Below are 15,018 nucleotides of genomic sequence, written 5' to 3'. Positions count from 1 at the left end.
ATTCAGAGGTTGTGTAATGGTGAACTGAATAATCTGTGATTTATATGTAATGCTGATAATAGATAATAAAAATGAAAAGGACTACTTTATCATATAATGCCCTAAACGTACATCCTATTTTTAATATATACAAGAACTAAAAAAACGAAAAATAATGTTGAAAATACCTTTAAGCAATGTTAAGTGTCAGGTAACTGGTATTTCTATCCTTTTAGCCAGCTTTTAGATGCATTAAAAACTTCCGATTCCCATCACCACTACTATGAACATTTTTTATTTTCTCTAAAACATCAATTTCTCTTGCACAACAATCAGCAAACCACCCTGAAATCCTGTTTACGTTTGAACCATTGAAAAATTGGTGGAATTCAGTGAAATTCCCCTTTTACATGGCTAACGATGACGGAAATTTAACAGCCTGATTCGTTTGCATAACACTAACCGCTCACAAGCCTTCATTCATTAGCAACAGTAGCCGCTCCAACCATTCCTGTAAGTGTCTACGTCACCATATGGGACACAGCAAGACCATCAGACAGGTTCATCTATTCTGGCTTTTCAAATTTGTACAGATTTTCTCAACCATGAATGTGTGTGATTCACAAATGATCAGCTGATAAGCGTAGACACGGTCAGGAGTACCTGGGCTATAAATAGGGCCGCTGTTTCTCCATGCAAAAGCCTTATTCGCTGGAACACAATTCTGAAAAGCGGTCAGGAAAGAACACGCTACATCAGAGCTCCGGCAGCCATATTTCAGGCAGCGTTTTGAGTGGCGAAATCCTTAAAGAACAGTTGCATAAGCATGTGTCGGCAGGGCAGCCTGTAAACACTTTATTACTTAGCCTGCGCAGCTCACGCATATGCAAAAGAACATGGAAAACAGACAGCGGGTGGGCAGTCAGTCGATGACGGCAATGGCTACAGTGAGGTGGAGCGGACTGGCCAGGACAGGACAGTAAATGCTGTGTCATTTCGACAGGTCACTGGGAATCTTTTCACAGCCTACAATTAAGTTTCCCTTTTTGATAAGACAGATTAAAAAGCACATTAAGACAGGATTTACAGGGTTTAGGCACACAGGGTGTAGGTTGCCACTTTTAATCACATTCATACCTTGGCCAGTTGGACGCCGTTCCAACAGAGGTCCATTAAACGGCACACTGGTGCAATGGGGAGCACTGGCGAACACGTCCTCCATTGCTCTCACACTGTGTAGGAAAAAGAACGAGAAGAGTAAGAAAGTCCGAGCTGAGGAGCAGATAGAAACTTGTTTTTCTTTTCTCAGGAAAAAACCTGCTCATCCATATCACAGTGTACAGGGTGGGGTCCGTGTAAAAATTTGCCATGCACATGCCTCAGAAGATGGCGATGAAGACTGCTTACCTCCTAGGCTTTACACCATTAGAAACTAATCAATATACATGGTGAGCAGGCAAATTAATCATTAGTTCAATGTCGGACATTCAGTAACATAAGCTGTTTTCTGTAAACGTGGGGGGGAAGAGTGACCCTTATAACCTCCTAAGGCCTACTGCCAACCTCTACAGCCTCTTACCTCATGACATTTAAGGCCTGATATAATCCATCATGATCCGTGAACTAACCAGACTAAAAAAAAAAGTGAATCAGGTGATAATACACAAAACTACGACATGTATACAGGGCTTTACTGTAACTGGGTTAACAGCTTAAACGGGTTTATTTGGCGCAATGCAACAAGCTAGTCCGTGCTATACTACACAGTTCAGGAGGAACCGAGGATATTGGAGTTTGCGTTTAACACTTCTGGCCGAAAACTTCCCTGCTGTGAGCTGAGGAGTGACCAGCGGCTACTTACACACTCACTCTCTCTCTCTCTCTCTCTCTCCCCCCCTCTCTCTCTCTCTCTCTCTCCAGCGGAATCAGTCGATGTGCCTTTGGTCCTCAAATCTGATTCTCGTGCCGGGGGTCGAACTCCACCTAAACGCGCAGACTTTAACCTCCTTGGGTTTTCTGAAGGGAGCACTTCACGATCTTCTTCACACACCCGACACGAACACACTGCTCGACTCGACTGCAGGCTCACGCCCTGTGTATATATACGTGTGCGCGCGCGCGAGAGAGAGGGAGAGGGCGAGCGCGAGAGAGAGGGAGAGAAAACGAGCGAGTCAAACTCTTAACAGTGCGGCCTTTTCCTCAGGCATTTATAGATACAGCTTTTACTCTTAAAAAACACCGCCTTTACTTCTTGCTATCAGCCTTCTGTAGACTGGGAGCCCAGCCAGCTGCTCGGTCGCACGCACGCACGCACGCACGCACGCACCTCTCTCTCTCTCTCTCTCTCTCTCTCTCTCACACACACACACTTCATTGTGTAATCGAACGCTTCCTTAAAATAAAATCGCCCAAATCCGCCGATGACAACCCCGTCACCTCCTTTAAAAAGCCCCACAAAACAAACCGGTGTTGCGAACTAGCCACAGAGCGACCACCGCTTAGAGAAAACGGGTCTTTTCCAGAAAGCCACACCTTAACCCCAACTCAGCGCTCACACTCCGCACCGCTCCGCTCGAACGTCTCCGCTGAGAAACCACGACCTACACCGTCTAAAATACAAAAGGCCCGCACTAACACCCTAACAGCATACAACTAACCGGCCATTACATCGATTAACCTCCCCATCGCCCTCAGTTTGTCAGTCTTCCCCCACCGCGTACCGTCTCCTCTCCGAGTCTCTCCTCCAACTCCCCTCGTACCGGCTTCTCCTCACGATCAGCTGGCAGCGCCGTGACGCCACACGCACCGGCTGACCAATCAAGGGCCGCGCAGAGTCAGGCGCCTGCTCTCATTGGCTGTGAGCGGCTGTGTCTCAAATACACGGCGAGTTCACCACTTGCCCCTACTATAGACACTTCATTAAACGAGTTTCATAACTTATCAGTTTATACATGTATACATTTCAGGAGCCGCTTCACCTCAGAAACATACACCTTTAGACACAAGAGAGCTGCCGAGTTTCATTCTCTCCTTTAACTACAGTTTTCATCCCTCTGAAAGTCCAGAAAGGGGCTTGCTGAATTGGTTGAGCTAGAAGAGGCTAATTGTGTTCTCCACATTAGCACAGTAGCAGCGTGTCCAAAAGTCTACACTTGAATCCATAAAACTAACAAAAGTGTGCAAGCACGTGTTTAGGCCACAGTTGTTCACATGCTCATTTCCTCTTATAGTGGGCTGGTGATTAAAAATGATGGGCTCTGCTTTTACTGGCTGGTTTACGGCACCGGCAAAGGCCTTATTCCTGACTCTTATAGAGTGGTGAGAGATAACCCAGTCTGCTTTTAGCTGATACCCCAAAGGGGCGCTTTCCCAGACTGTTGGCTGTGCTTCTCCAAGCAGCACTCCCCTGAACAGCACTTTCCCCATCAGCACTTGCCCGAGTGGCGTTACTGCCTGAAGCAGCTTTAGGTGCCAAAAGGCTTTCACTAGTGGGCTGGGTGTATGGATGTCAGTTTTCAGGGTGTATATATAACAAGTCAAGAAACAGTCTTGGGGTTTTGGACAAGGCCCCTTCCACAGCTCTGTTTGAGATATGCTGGATTTTCTTTTTAAGATGAGACAGCAGTGTTTGACGTTGACCAACACTTTGAGATATTTACTTCGCCCAAAACCACATGTCCAGGAAAGGGTGCGTTTAGGGTGCTCTTAGTGTGGTCTTGCCTTTGAGAAACGGGACAAGCATGAATGCGCACACAAGTACACAAAATTGCAAGTGTGAACTTTGGGACAGAGCTTAAATATACACCATTCTACTGTATTGCAGACTGATCAAAACCATGCCAGTTTAAAAACGGTTTCTCCTCTGCACTTTCTTACACAAATTCAAAAGGATGTATTTCTAAAAACCTAATGAAAAGTGTGTATCTTGTTTGAAATGGAAATTGAATGGGTGACAGATCTGGACTGCAGGAAGGGTTCAGCAACTTGTCTGAACAACCTATGATTGAGGCTGATGACCAAGACACAACAATTAGCGACTTTAGCCAGTTCCACTAGCATACCTGGTGCAAGATCTCACAACCAAATTAAAAACAGACATGATTCTGTAGTGGAAATCCCTGCATGGCCTCAGGAACACTTCCAAACACCACTGTCTGTGAACACAGTTTGTCACTACATCCACAAACGCACAGTTATGACTCTACCATGCAAAGAAGAAACCATATATTAACAAGATCCAGAAACGTTGCTGGCTTCTCTGGGCCGGGCTCATATAAGATGGACTGAGAAAAAGTGGAAAACTGTCAGACTGTGGTCTGACAAATAAACATTTTTGAAAATTATGAATGCCCTCCAGGCGAAAGAGGCGAGGGACCATCCGGCTGGATGCTGACCATTAAGGGTGGACAATATTTACAGGTTTTGGAGAAACATATGCTGTTATTCAGAAGGGAAGGTCTTGCTGATTTCAACAAGACAATGCTAAACCATTTTCTGAACGTTTTAAAACAGCAAATCTGCCAGATCTGTCACTCACTGAAATATAGTTTTCAATTAAATATAGGATTAACATAATTCACACACCATTGCAGGGTAGTTTTATTTCTATTTAACACAGCACAACTTTTCTGGAACCCGGGTTGTATCACTCCGGAATGACTTAAGCCAAAATATGATATATAAGCATTTCACATTAAACCTTGGTTTACATTTTACATGCAATTTATTATGAAGTAATTCATAGATTGGTGAAATTCCCAGTTAATGCATATTTTCCTATATTCAACTGCAATACAATACTGTCAAATACAGTAAAATTTTAGAAGCATATTTTTGATATCCTAAAATAAACTGGGAGGCTTTCCACTACATGTATGCTGCAACAGAAAATCACTTCTTTGTGTTTAAATGTGCCAAAGAATGCATTTATTCAGTATTTTAAGTTTTTTTTTTTTTTTTTTTTACATAAATAGTATGTGGGGGAGTGCTCAACCTTTTACAACCCTGTTACTTTGCTTCAGAATTAAATTAAAATCTTTATTCAAAATTAAATCTTTTTATTGGCTGTTTTACATCACTACGCCGGGCTCGCAGAACTTGCATATTATGGCATCGTTTTAACACTCCAGCGAACGCTGGAGCATTAGCTAGTGTTAACTTTTAGCCTAGTGCGGATCCTAGTTTGCTCCCCCCACCTTTCTCTCTTGTGCTTCTCTTCTGTAGACAGTGCCAAATCACAAATCCTAGTTCACGAAGCAAAGCGTGTTCCCATACCTAGCAGAGCGTGGTGATGATGTGCTGCTCTCCATCATTTTTACCATTTAACCCACTTTTTAACCACCCTATTTTTTCCAGCTCTGTTTTGTTTATGCTGGATCGTCTTTTGAAAGAGGACACAGTAGTGATTGAGCATCACGGTATGTCAGTTCCATTATTCAACACCAATATAAATACAGTTTGACATTTTAGGGCTCCTTTAAATGCTAAGAAAAGATGTTAATGTGTTAATTAAGCTTTCCCCAGACAGTGTGACTAAAACGAAAATAAATTAAATCAATGAATATTTTTTTTTTCCTCACTTCTCATTTTGTGGCGCAAAAACCACAGCACATATCACATCTTTTATTGTGTGTGTAAGACTACATTAGCCTAATGAACCTGCTAATATAATCCTTAACATATTGCCAAGTCAGGTCAAAGGAATGCTGTGAGGTTTAAGCCATAAATTTCATCACTAGCTTAGGAATGCTCAATAACGTCTGACTTTGGCCGCTTGGTCCTGTGTGCGGCTCGTGGAGAGAGCACGGAAAACTTCTGTTTGGTTCCCGCTGTTAGGCCAGAGTGTCCCGTTTCAATCCACACCATCTCACATTCCTGCACCTAGACATCCACGGCAGAGCCCAGCCGTGCTGCAGACTGCACTCTAGGAATACACTGGGCGTTAGCCTGCCTTCATACCACCTCAACACTCTTCACAATCGTCTGAAAAGAGGAGAACTTGCTCAGTTCTAGTTCAGTAACACTGCCACTGCTATTACTTCAGGAATGCTAAATATTTGCCGCTGTGAGGGTTCTTAATTGAACACAGGAGGCTATAATTCCAGAGCCTCAGCAGAGGCCTGGGCCCAGCCAAGTGGAGGCAGGGAGGATGTTGGCTTTAGTTCATGTCTGAAATCCGACTGAGAAAAACCATAGTTATAGGTGGGGTGATAGGTGGAGTGGAGCCGTTGTGACAACACCCACATTTCCCGCATTCTGTTGCCTGTACCAGGCCGTGTGGTATCAAAATGTTCTGGGTGTGAGATTCAGTCAGCCCTAGGCAAGACATGCCAAAGGTTTGACGGCTGCACAAGCCTTTAATAAGCTCAGGAGAGTGGGGAGAAATAACTGTGTAAAGTATTTGTTTTTAGTGTTTTTTTTTCAATGTTCCCTTTTTTGTTTTGGATGACTATTTTACAAATAAAAACTACGACCAAATAAACCTGCATGAAGTCTGCTGGTAATTCTGCATTAATCATCAGACAGAAGTTTTAACAGTTCACAATTCCAAGTGTGGAAAACACTGTTTCAAGAATACAATGACAGGAAAGACAATTAAGTCACCTGAATTAATATAGCACTTTTCTAAAGGTTACAAAGCGTTTCACAACGAACTTTACAATAAAATGCTGGATTCACAATAACATAAATAGATATGCCTGTTGATATCAGCAATTTTATCAGTATAAGAATATCAGTATATAGAAATATTATCAGACAGATGTTTAGACATTTGAGTAAGTAAATTAGTGAGTGAGTACCTGAGTGGGAGAGTGAGTGAGCAAGTGAGCATGGGAATAAGTGAGTGAGCATGTAAGTAAGGGAGTGAGCATATGAGTGGGTGAATAAGTGAGTGAGCATGTAAGTAAGGGAGTGAGCATAAGAGTGGGTGAATAAGTGAGTGAGCATGTAAGTAAGGGAGTGAGCATAAGAGTGGGTGAATAAGTGAGTGAGCATGTAAGCAAGGGAGTGAGCATATGAGTGGGTGAATAAGTGAGTGAGCAGGCAAGTGAGGGAGTGAGGGACAGCCAGATGGTTAGATGCATTCAGCATTGGCGATTGTTAGCTGATGCAACAGAATTGGTAGCTAGTGCTCTAAGCTAGTGTAGCGGTCTAAAGAAGAAGCAGTTGGAAAGCTTCATGTGATTTGGAATAAGCACATGCTAGCCTTTACTCTCCAAAGCACTGGTAGCTTCATGTCCTAACTAGTGAGTGGGAATTGAAAAGGACTAAACTGAGAGAGAACAGCAAAAAAAGTGCCAGCAATTCACAACCAACTCTACATTTCACTGATGGCTACTGAAGATAAGCTAGTTTGTGCAAAAGCAGTTGTATTTTACACTAGCTGAAGTCTAGCCGCGGAGATCGTTGACTCTGAAGGCAGATATATAAGCAAGACTATGATCAAGCTCTGCGTTTTGTGGCCTTAACACACCTTGATTAATCGTGCAGCATCTTATACACGGAGCTGAGGAGGCAGTAATCCAGTGCTTAAATGGATTCCAGGAATCTATCGCTTCACTCCAGGCAAGTGCCATCCTGCATGAGCCCAACAGGCAACCTCCACTGGATGAACATGTCATGTAAATGACTGTGCTGAGGGAGACGATCTACTGTCATGGTTTTGTTTTTCACAAAACCAGCCTTGAGCCTTCTGCCCAAAATGTGCATGTAATATTGATGTTCTTTATATATATATATGTACCAAACTTAACATCAAACTTAACTTTATATATATATGTACCAAACTTAACATCTAGAAGTCCAGACCTTTGTTTCATTTCTCTCTTTCTGAGTAAAAAACAGCAGCACAAAAAGTCCCTATCATGTTGTATATTCAGTGATGAATCACCAACTTCTCACGCACCTTTAATTTAAACTGGTGACTGGTTTAGTCACAGTTTATTAATCTCTTTTCCCAAGCACTCCTCATGCAACGTGTCATCACACCTCACTGGCTGCTCATTACATTAAAGCTACATTGATGCAATTATGTATTTTTAGCGGCTAAACTGGACACTTCATTGGCTGAATCACACTGATCTTAATCATAATCGGTATCTTTATTTTACAGCTTTATTTTAAACTCATCACACATGACTAGTCACTGGTTTAGTCAGTTTATTCATCTCTTCTCTCAAGCAGTGTTTTTGCAAGGCTTCATTGGTACTTGTGTAGGTTGAATGAAGCTTGCATTTCTAGCCCTCATTGGACACTTTGACACATCTATGTATACGATTACATATATATGATTTAAAGCCACAATCATTTCTACTTTGCTAGTTCCCAACCATATTAAGCATGATTCATCATTTAAAATGCATAATGCCTTTTTCTGCCTATAAAACATCTTCCTATTTTCGATTAGAACACTATGAACCAGTGAGGGGGGCAAACATACATTAACCAGTAATGCCATGTATCAACTCTCTGTGCCCACCCCATTTATAGTTGGAAAAAGGGCTCAAATAGTTTTAAAATCCTCATTAAAGGGGCCCTAGAATAGAAAACTGTATGGCATAGTGGAATTATAAGAGTACATGAAAGTGACAAACCATGAACCTCAAACACTGTTGTGTCCTCTTTTACATCAGTAAAACGGTGCTGTAAAACAGGCCAATTCCAAACCCCCCCAAACTGTTACATAACCGTCTTGACTTTTTATGTTTACACCCCAAAAATGTACATAAACCCGGTCCACTAGCAAAAGCCTTTTGGAGCTAAACACAGTGAATAATTTGGCAGAATATGAATAAAAATGAACTAAAAATATGGTCTTGTTTTTGTTAATTCCAAGGAATTGTTTGGCATGAAGGCTTAAAAAGACCTGAAGGTTTCCTGCTCGGATTTGTGCAGATTTTAAAGAGTCACACAAGTCAAGAAATGAGTTTTCCAGAAAGTAATCAGTAAAGTAACCCCATTACAATTTGAGAGAATTAAATAATTAGTCATTTGTAAAGGATTTTGTTTTAATTTAAATTGTTCCCATCTTTATTGTTGGATGTCATCACACTTTGTTTATTGCCCACACTAAGGTTAAACTGATGTAGGAGGTTAGAATGATGTATTTGTAGCAGCAAATCTGGAAAAACAGAGAGTCAATAAGTGAGAAATATTCACACTGGCTCCTATTTTATGCTCTCTCATCTCATATATCTTCCCTTGTGTCCCTTTTTTTCTTTCTTTTCTTTTTTTTTTTTTTTGAGGCATTCCAGCTCAACTTTGGCCGCTCTCGCCTCGCCCTGTTTACTGTGCGGCAGGAGCATCCAGAGCAGAGCATGAGCTGTAACTTTAAGAGCTGCCTTTTTTGCAGAAGAGAACTGATTAGTGGTCCTGGCAGCCAACCACACAGGCTGCTGTGTGAAGGCTCAAACCAATGAGAGGTCCTGCTGGGTGGAGGTTACAAAACCAGCCTGAACCCAATGACTCAGCACAGGCAAGTGCGTGCGAGATGACACTTAGCAGTGATTTAAAGAGCTAGTGCTCACCATCTGAAAAGTAGGTAAGAGCGATGGGGGGGAGGGGGGATTGCACAGTAGCTGTTGGCTCTGAATGCATTCAAGTGACACTGCAGAACTTCAAGTAGGTTTGGGTTTTTGGAGCGTTTTCAGAAAGGGCCACACCTTTGCAGTTGTAGACACAGTATGACTCAACACTGACCGGTGTGACACAGGCTCACATGACAGAAGCTTTATCTATTTGAGTGCACTGACTTGCAGTCCACAGAAGGCTACAGCTAAATGACATATTAACAGATGTCAAGATCAGCCAGGTTTCATTCGTAGCAGTAATGTAGACTAGTGATGGAATGGAACACTGTATTTACCTTAGCATAGTTGCATAAGGACAGTTCGGTACATGGAAGTGATGAACCTCAAACACCTGCTGTCTCCTCATTAAAAAGACATCCCAGGATAACCAAAATAGAGCTGGAAAATGGGTCAATTCCAAAACCCCAAAACTGTTACACAACAGTCTTGAATCCTTTACACCCAATACACCCTTTCAATACACCCTGATCACTAGCCCTAGTTAAAACTGGCAAGGTGGTAAAATGCCATCGCCGCTTATACTTGTAAGTCTGTGCATTGGTAACACTGATGAACATGCACATCAGCTTTGATAGATATTGAACAACAGGCTACTACAAAAACCAGGCCTCATGACTGCAGCTTTGCCTGAGGCCTGATTTGGTAACGGCGGAGTCTGTTGTTACCCGATTCATGTCCCCTGCCCAATTTGTGGCGGGCATGCATTCGTATGAGCAGTGCAAACTGGCCAAGAGATGCAACAGTGTTGAGTTCGCAGTGGTGGTGTTGCTGTTCTTGTCTGCTGACTTGACCTCCATCCTCTTCTCTGGCTAGCAGGCTAACACTAATGGCAGCAAGTGTGCGACTCTGGATGGCCAGCCTTGACTGTGTGTTTATCTGCCTCAAAACGAGAGCCACCTACATCAACCAGAATTAAGATATCCTGAGCTTTTCAGCTTAACTTATAGCATGTAAATTATAAATAGCTTTAACGGTTAGTGAAGCTGAGTGTCTGGCTGGCTAGCTAACATAAGCTAATCTACACTGGACCACTCTTCTACCTAACAGGACATGACTGTCACATTCAAATGCCATGACTAACACACAGCTAACTAACATTAGCTCTCATCGTTTTGTGATCATCTGTGGGCAGCACAGATTGCTACTGGCTACCCAATCTGTGCATGCTCGGCTCAATTGGGGCAGGGGACATGAATTAGGTAGCGAAAGCGTCAAAAGCAGGGTTTGAGGAAGTTAAAGTCGGAGAAGAGAGCAGGTATCCCTGCTAGGCTAAAAGCTGACAGTAGCCAATCACCTTTACAGTCTCAAGCAAGCAAGCTAATCGCATACTGCACAGACAGAATTTTAGGAATTAGAAGCAGTCTTAATTACATAAGGTATTACATTAGGAATTTCAGAACAGTTACTAAGTAATGTTTATTGGTCATTGAATAATACATAACAAGGTTAGTCATTAAACATCAAGCCTAGGGTCCATGGGGTTAAGAAACATATAAGTAGCTTGCATCAGTAACTTAAATTAGACACAGGTCCTTTATCATGGACGACAACCAAGTCATTTATTGCTGCCACAAACAGCAAGCAAGGCAACACCTTAGTGACAAGGCACCCTTAATATGTACATCATGTGCTAAAAGCCACAGAGTACATGCTGGCCAGACCAATGGGAGGGTTTTAAGAAATACCTCTTTGTTTCTGCACTGAGCCTGGATCAGCAAGCGTCCTGCTCCAGCAGCCAGCAAAGTGGGATGTGAGAATCACATGTTCTTACAGCAGTTCCTCTCTACATGTGAGGGGAGTCGAGATATCACACTCATCAACACTTCACATGGATTTCCCCATTAAGAGTATGCCTAAAGCAGCACTTAATATCCTATGTGTTATTTTGAAATATGACACAAAGTGGGCGATCAAATGAACACAAATCCCAGCTGAACACATTTAGTTACTATGTCTCTGAGATGTTATCACCATCTTCATGTTTTGTTTGGTAAGAGTTTAGAGAGCAGAGGTTAAGCAGCTGGGGCAGCCGTCATACTCCAGCTGTGTGAGTGTCAGGTCTTGCTGCTTTAACTCATGAAACAATGCGATCTGACAACATTTCACACCCCACACACTCACAACCTGTGCAGCTGACTTTGATGATATTTCCGACCAAAGTCTTCATCGATGCTGACATGTCTAACCATGTAGATCCACTCAGATCTTCAGTCAGGAACCGCCTGGAGGACACTGAATGAGTTTTTTTCCCCCCTCACCCTAGTTTTGAACAGGCGCTATTAGGCCTATAAAGCTCACATGTATGTTTATGAACACTGATTTTCACTGTACAAACTGTATGTACGAATCAAAGACTGTAGAAAACACAGATGTCGTGGTTCCATTCTCCTCCGTTCTATAGAAATTAAGCAATACATGTCCGCCATGTTGTCAGATTTGCAACCAGAGTCTAGGCGGTAGAGACCAAAGGTGGAGCCAGACACCCCTACTCATTTGATAGATCTGCCCCCTTCTCCCAGACCAAGCCTCGCAACCAGCCTTAATTAAGTTCACAGCACAGCCTAAATCACCAAAAGCAAAGCAGATTCCCTCCCCTGGATACCCAGTTTGTCCAGTTCATGCAATGTTTCAAAGTAAAAGTGCATTGTGGATTTAATTGTGAAGAGATTTACATTTATAAAACCAGAGCTCACCTCTGTTTGCTCTTTTAGCTGCTGAGATGAACTGAAGCTGCTATGATTCAGTTTAACCCCTGACCTGCTGCTGTGCTGTACAGTGCAGCTATACAGTATACAGAGCAGCTACAGGGTTTTCATTGGACAACAGTGGTATACTTCATGTAATGTAAAGCAACCGGACATCAAAGATTAAAATTGGACTGTCCCATTTGAAACCGGGCAACCCTAGCTAAAACAAGCTCAAACACTCAAACGTTTAGGCCTGCACAACTCATCTGTACTTCACTTACTCCTTAGGTTTGTCCTTCTTTCTGTCCTTTCTATCCTTCATAGACATTGAAGCTACTCCATGATTGAGGCTAATTAGAATCACCTGCCAGTTGAATAATTTGCAAAATGTAACACATTGACCTACTCTGCAGCTCAGGAACACTGCTGAACTTATTTCTGTCTCAGCTACACCGACTGCTAGCTCAAATGACTAGTTGGAATCAAAGGTTTGTAGCAACAGTAAACAAGGTGAGTATGGCTCAGGATAGGGTCAACTCTAAAGACACGACACATAATGCTTTACATAATTTACTCAAATATATATTCATAAACAGTGCAGAGAAATAAAGACTTTACATTAATAAGTTCACTATGTATAGCAATGCTGCTTCCCAACATTGTGTTCATCCACAAAACATTACAGCTTTCAGTAATATCACAATATTATGATCACCTACCTAATAGTGGGAATAACCACCCTCAGCTTGGATGACACAAGCGAGACATTGTGGCATGGACTGTATTTGATGGTGGAAGGTGTTCATTATACAGGTTAACTGCTCCGCAGTGGTGCGTTGATTGCTCTGTACTACTTGCCAGAGTTGTCATTCCCCTCTGGCATCAATGGCCCGTGCGGCACCACTGTCATGCCGTTGGGACTCACTCAATGTGCAGTAAGTCCATTCTCATTACACCTTTACTTTAAGGGTTTCTGAGATGCTACCACCCGCCGCCTGGTACCCTATTATCATGCCCTTTTGCACATTAGTCGAATTGCGTCCTTTGCCCATTATGATCATTTTGCACTCTGCTACACCTGACTGGTGTGCTTGCTTATTTATACTTGCAGCCTACCCTGTCACGTGGCATCTGTGATGTCCTGAGAAGAGTTCATTCCAAACCAGGGGTGGTCATAATATTCTGGTAACATTGTGGGGTGTTCTAGAGCTGCCGTAGTGAAGGTGTACCGAGAATGGAAATGTACTGGCTTAACACAAGTGCCCCACAGGCCGTTGATGCCAGAAGGGAAGTGGTACAGTGGTACAGAGCAATCAATGCACCGCTGTGGAGCAGTTAATCTTGATAATGAACACCTTCCGTAACACAATACAGTCCTATACAGACTATAATATTGTGTATATATAAAGGACTTCTGCTTCAACTGGTCTCACTGGGACTCACCTATGACTGCTGAGCCAAATCCAGTAGTAACTGTCTTCATGCCTGTTGTTGACAACCTTTCTGTGGGCTACACAAATACACAGAATACTGAGACTTTTTTTCTTTATTTTTGAACAGCTCATGAATCTTTTATTTCCCTATCTCGATCTGTTGTTGCGCGCTCCATTCAGCGTATTATACTCATTAGGTTATTGTACTGGCACTCGTTGGACATATTGACTTCTAGTAATTGTTGTGTTCTCTGCTGTGCTATCTGCTGACGTATTTGTAATGTCCTTGAACTCCAGTGCACTGCCTGCTAATGGCAAACAAGCCTCTTAAATCCTGACTCTTAATGTTTTCACGTACATTGGTTTGGAAGGTTTTCCAAATGACACATAATAAGTGCATGAACACTCGCAAACACACTCAAATACACACACACACACACACACACACACACAAATTACATACATATTTAATTGAAAGCTCAGTAACTCAATAACTCTTGCAGGAAAATGTACCAATATTTTTTCAACAGTTTCAGCATTTTTATAAAATTGTTAATATTAGTTATTGTATTTTAAAAAAATTACACTAAAACAGGAATAAAGCATAAAAAATATAAATATATAACTTATAAATAAAATAATAAATAAATATATATATATATATATATATATATAAATAAACCTGCCATGTAGTGCAAGATTTTAGATCAAAACTGTATTAGAATCCCACCAAAATATTATTAAAAAATATATATCCTCCCATGTTGGTGAAATTACTCTAATGAAAAAAAAGCAAATTATGTTTTTTTAAAATTCTATGCTAATACTGCGCTTCTCTTCGCTTGTTGGGAAACATGCCTTAAAGCTCTCTTGCTCTTTAGACTGTTCATGAATAGTATGCCATCACATTTGTCCCAGTTCAGGCTGTAGCGCCGGGCTGGTGGACTCTGCGTGTGAACAGAGCTGCCCTGGAGGCAGCGAGGATGAAAGTTTGAGAAGCATTTATCTGCCTTTCAACACGCAAGGCCAAGGCCTACTTGCAGATAGGGTTAGCCTTGCTAATGGAATGGAATGCGCTCTCCTTGGATGGGTCTGAAAACATGCTCCCCTTAAACACAGCTCGAACCAGCAGAACAACCAGAGTGTGGCCCCCCTGACCTCCCTTTCCCTTGATTCCATTTGCTGAGTGTGGGCTTGACGTTAATTGATGCGGACAACCTGAAAGAAATGTAGCTAGCGCAAGCTATGACAATACATAAGCCTAATCATAAACTAGAGTACAGAGCAGGGAGTGTGTGAACATGATCCATCCTGACAGCTTATTTCCAC

Source organism: Salminus brasiliensis, chromosome 11, assembly GCF_030463535.1.
Source record: "Salminus brasiliensis chromosome 11, fSalBra1.hap2, whole genome shotgun sequence".
In the NCBI taxonomy this organism is placed as follows: domain Eukaryota; kingdom Metazoa; phylum Chordata; class Actinopteri; order Characiformes; family Bryconidae; genus Salminus; species Salminus brasiliensis.
This window is presented reverse-complemented; position numbering follows the sequence as displayed.